Genomic DNA, 5,800 nt, shown 5'->3' on the forward strand with positions numbered 1-5,800 from the left:
GGAAACATCTACATTTATCTGTTGATATTTCTATTCTGCAATAAATTACAATGAAATAATACTGAAGTCCTTAACTACAATTATCTTTAGCAGCTCAATTAACTCATATTTATAAAAATACTTTCATCTAAGGATCTCAAAGACTGCCATTACTATTATCTTCTAAGCTGCATCCCAGTTGCACTGTAGTGTGTATTCCTGAATGACATACTGCTTTGAAGTCTTTAAGCGATACAAGAAAGTCATGGCTTAGGGATGTTTTTGACAACTAATTGCACTTTTTGATAAAACTCTTCCAACTCTGTGAGAACCTAAGTTGCAGTGCTTTCATTATTCTTGGTTCATATTTTATTTAGGCCAAGATTAGGTTGTCACTTGCTCGTCTCCAGTTTCTGACTCTCTGTTAATGTCTTTCAATGTGACCACTGAAACCTCTATTTATATGCAGCATAATTTATTTCTGATTCATTTATGTAATCATCTCTGATATAACTAACTCATTCTGTCTAATGGTTACACTTACATACACGGGGCATAAAGACACTGTCTGATAAGGACCAGCAATGCTTGAAATACAATTAATTGTAGAACAGCATGGTAAGTTGAAAAACTGATTAAAGTGATGCAATCCACCCCCAGCCAGTTCAATTTACAAATTATAGTGGTTCACGCTCTCTGCAGATTCTTCACAGACTCCTACTCCTCTCCCATTGGGACAATACATTAGGTCAATGATCAACCTGAATTTAAATTCTCTGAAATTGATGTATCATGCAGTACAAATCAGAGGAGAACAGTAAAGCAAGAACAGTAATCAACAGAAATCTTAAGGAACACATTGAAGTAGGCTACATCTTCTGTTGGTGTAGTATTTAACCCCACCTCATTTCCAGTTTGTAAATAGCAATCGGATGAGTGCCCCCACACAGAAAGGGCACAGGCAGGTGGGCAAGATGCTCAGGAAACATTTTACAGCTCTGCAGTCGCCTAGGAACCCAAGAACGCTGCTCAATGCACTGCTCTTTGAAAGACATATTTAAATAGGCAAAGAAGAATTTTCTGGTTTCAGGATGAGGCTTGCCATAGCAAAGACAGCTCAGCTACCAGACAAAGCTTTGCATCATTTAGATCATCTCCCGAATTAACAACAAATAAAAGGGCAAAGAATGAATGAAAAGCACACAGAAAAATCATCAAACAACAAATGCAAAAAGAAAGAAATAAAATAATTATTACACAAGATGACATTGCACCAGAATGTATGGAAGGCATTTAAACACAGGTGGCTTAAAAGTGGAACAGAACAGAAAATCTGCAGAGGAAGGTCCATTTGTGGCTTTGAACACAATGCCTGAGGCTTAGTCCCTGGTTCAGGAGAAATCTACTGCAGATGACTGCTGGGAACCGGGACTGTAAATTCCGAGGAAGGACAACACTTACTGTTTCTTTGCCCTTCCCCAAAGTATTTGCTACTGCATGATGATGTAGAAGGGGTGGGCCTGCTGTGACCTCATGCACTATTTCTTATGCTCCACAGAGAGGTTATTCAGCCAAGGGCTCAGTGGCAGTGGTAATTATCTTTCTCAGTTGCCATAATCTGCCCTTCATTTTATATCTCTGATGAAGCAACAGATTTCTAAGAGTTATTTAGGGCTCCTTGAATAAAGTACCCTATGTATAGTGGGTAACAGTTAACTGGTAAAGTTATTGTTATTTTAGAGAAGATTTCAGTGTAAAAATGTTTATAGAGCCAAGGTTTATACAGTCTGATTTCACATTGCACCACCTACACTAGAATACTCCACTGAATAGAAGAACACAATAACTCTAAGATATGCTGAATCCTGAGGTTTGAATAGCAACTGTAATGGCTCCCTCAGAGCCAAGCCAATTCCAGAGCAAATATATAGCTCGCATTTCATCTCCCAGATGAGACAGGGAAAGGCCAGTAAGAACATTCCTCATAAGCAAAAAGGTTTAAAACTTGAATAGAGACTTTTAAAACTTGCATATATTTTAGATTATTGGTACTTGGCTGCTCTGTAATGAAAGCTATGGTCAATAAATATCTCTGGCAAGAGAAGGATGATCTTTGATATACCCAACAGCTGGGAAGAATATCTCAACACAGGATGTTATCTGGGATATCATCAATTCTTCATTTTCACTCTTCATCATCCACTTTTTGAATAGCATTCTGATCCTTTCTGCCCCAAGTGCCACTGATAATAGTAACAGAAATATCACAAATTTCCTTGTTTTTTTATTTTTATTTTTTTTTCCAAATTTTAACTGCAGCAATGAGATCAGCTTGTATCCATCATGATTTACTTTAGCATCTTTAGCATCTTTTTAAACAGAGGCTGTGACAACTATAGACAACATATAGACTTTAATCAAAATAAGGAGAATATAATGCATACATCTGCTTAATACCATTTGTTGCTAGCATTACGAACTGATGCACCACTTCCTTACTGAATTAGCTGAGGTAGGTCCATGTATTACATCGTTTGCTTATGAAAGTGATTGAATAAACTTTGGACCAATCCTGCAAGACAGCACCAACCTCCAGATTGCCTGGGAACAGGTCTTCATCTGGTTATACATAGTTTTAGGGCCTGGTCCAGTGTTTTGAAAATAAAGTATTTTTTAAACCTTTAATTATTCAATCAAGCTTATTTACTTCAGAATGATTATCTACTTGTTTAAATCTTGTGAATACAGTCATTATTCTTCAAGCAACTACAAAAAAAAAAAAGCAGGTAAACTATCTGGTTCCTGTAAATAATACATTAATTAAATTTTCTTCACGCAGAATAATTGATTTTGAACAGTAATGCAGCATTATAAAACAATTCATAATAAAAAATGCTCTAATTATAATTCCAAAGCTCATATTATTTTTGAAACTTGTGTTGGCTTTTAGATAGATTATAATAAAAGCAAATTACTGTATGTTTTAATAACATAGTTGTCAAATAAAGCCATAATGCTCAAATGATGACTAACCACAGTGTATAATTCCCCATAAAAGCTAATTGACAATTGATTTTTTTAAATAGTGAAAGAATTCATCATGATTAACACTATTACAATGAAATCCAAAGGAATTAGAAAAGATTTATCTCTAATTGAACATTTCTGCAAATATTAGAACTACTGAGGAGAATAACAAAGTCGGTTGGAAACACAGCACCCTCCTCCCAACTTCACGGGCAGAATATGAATTGCACAAGTGCAATGAGGGCTTGTTACTTTTTTGCAGGTGCATCATGGTTTACACGCACCATAACAGCATGGTGCATTGTTCTCAGTCCTCGAGCTCTGCCAGCATGCCCTACTTTGGATCATCCTCTCTCTGTCTGCAAATCAGATTTACTCTCAGAAAGAACATTTTTCAGAACGAAGAAAACAGTAACTTTATGGAAGACAAGAAGATGAAAACAAAAGGAGCTATGCAGATAATTTTGAAAGTTAGTTGGCAAGAGGGATGCAAGGATGTGAAGGACACGTGGTGCCTTGCTGATCCCCAGAGCACCCCCATGCAGCAGGCACATGGCCTTGGGGGCACAGAGAGAAGCCACGGGGCTGTGCAGGGGGCAAGTGGGCCAGGCCTCAAAACCCAGCAAGGTTGTGTGCAATGGAAGCTAGCGAGGGAGACAGGGAAAGACCCCTGCTGCCCTGCAAAGTGGGTAATTGGAGGAATAAATTTTCACATGCTATTCTAAATATAAAACAGAAAAGCCAGTGAGCATGTTGACTGTGTATCAGCTTGCTCAAGAAACTTTAAACAGCAACTAAAATATAAAGACACCTCCCTTGCCCTAGAGAGTTTTCAATGTGCAGCCCCAGTGCTGGGGTGGAGGGCTATTAACAACCTCTGCTAAACCTCAGCAGGGTTCTCATGAGAATCTTCAATAAGTTATCACTGTGTGCTATGTCAGAAGGTACAAGTGACACTGACTACGCCATAATAAAAAGGTGAAAGGTTACTGCTGTAGGAGCGCATCAGTCACGCATACTCAAGGCAATTCTGCACAGCCCAAGGGCAAGAGGGTACCCAGCTGGCTTCTGAGCTGCTCAAGCTTCTTCTTACTTCTTCAGTACCAGAAAAGCTGCTGGTGTCATTTCTATCCCAATATCCCCTCTTCTATCCCAATACTCAGATCTTTCCCAGCATTTAAATACAAATCTTTTGCTTTGAACATTTTACAGTGTGCATTTCATTCCCAGCTATTGTAATATCAACTTCTACAGTACTAGATTTTTTCCTATTCTGATTAAAATTAAAAATAAATTAGAAAGGATGTTGTTTGCATTATTAAAAAAAAAAAAAAAAAGGCAATTGAGATTGCTCCAGTACATTAATGAGAACATAGAAATGACAAGCTGAGTCAGATAAATTAGCAGTTTTGATACAGATCTCTCAGTTTAGTACAACCACACAAAATTAATGAGGAATATAAAGTCAGGTAACATCCTCTACATAATTCATCCACATTTACCATAGTTGTACTGTGTAGAGGAGAAATAAACTAGTTTTTAAATGACATTTGTTTTCCTTGCACACATCTCCAGATACAATAATATCAGTTCAATATAAAAGAAAAACATTAGTTTGTTTTGGTTTTGATACTTTACATACTTAACACATTGTTAAGCATCCCAATACTGTAGAGAAGGTCTAGGAAATTCTGTCATGTATCTAGACCCATCAGAAGCTCCCCTACACTAAATAGCAGAAAGTGTTTTACTACAGAATAAACACTACTCCCAGTCTTCTTTTTTTTCCCCACTATCCTTTACAAAACTGCTGCAGAATTATTGATGATTTCCTCAGCAGTTAATGGGAATGGCCAAAGATTTGGATTTAATGCCCCCAGCTTACAGATGGCAACTCGGGAATTTATCACCCTATTTTTCATCTGCCTTTATGTAACTAAGCTGACTCTGGCAATGAGTCTAATTTGGTCCCTGAGTACTTGGTACCCTCCCTCATTCAGCATAGCAGCACACCCCCATTAAAGTCCTCTTCCTGAGCCTGTGGCATCATCCTGCCTATTCATTCCTCTGCTGATTCTTTTTTTTTTTTTTTTCCCTGTGAAGAAAATTCTTGATCCTATCTCAAAGTGCTTACAGAGTTTTCTTTCTCTCCTTCTGCTTTCATCCTCCTCCATACCTACCACGATGCATTCCCTTCCAGACCCTTCTTCAGTGTTAACTCCTAAGGGCTGTATTGCAAAGACAGAGCAAAAGGGGAGAGCTGGCAAGACCATGTTTCAGGAGCTTTGGTCTGTTGCTGGATATTCCTCTGAAACCAGCACTCATTCATCTAAATTGGAAATTACACATGAATATACCGGTTTTAACAAATTCCTAAAAATATGGAGGATCAGCTGGTGTTTCTGAACATAAAGCAGGGAGTGTTGGGTGCCTGGAAACCTGGTACTAAAAAGCTAAGTTGCCCTGAGAACTTGGTTTAAGCTGAAAATATTAGGCATCCATCATCACAAAGCTGGGAGCTTTGAATTAAAACTTCTAGTTATAGTTTGGTTCCCAACACAATGGTTTAGGTTTCCTGGCTCCAGCAGATTGCATTGGAACACAGAACTAAAACACCTCTGGCCAAGCTGGCAGAGCCTAGAAGCTGTATTCTACATTAGTATGTGCAAACACAGCAGCCAACAAGCTCTGTATGTAAATGAAACTGACTCAAAAAAGACTTAATTTCATTTACAACAAAAACAAAAAAAAAAAAAAGAAAAACAAAGAAAAAAAAAACAACTGATGAAGTTAA

The sequence above is a fragment of the Aythya fuligula genome, chromosome 12 (genome assembly GCF_009819795.1).
Source record: "Aythya fuligula isolate bAytFul2 chromosome 12, bAytFul2.pri, whole genome shotgun sequence".
Classification (NCBI taxonomy): Eukaryota; Metazoa; Chordata; class Aves; order Anseriformes; family Anatidae; genus Aythya; species Aythya fuligula.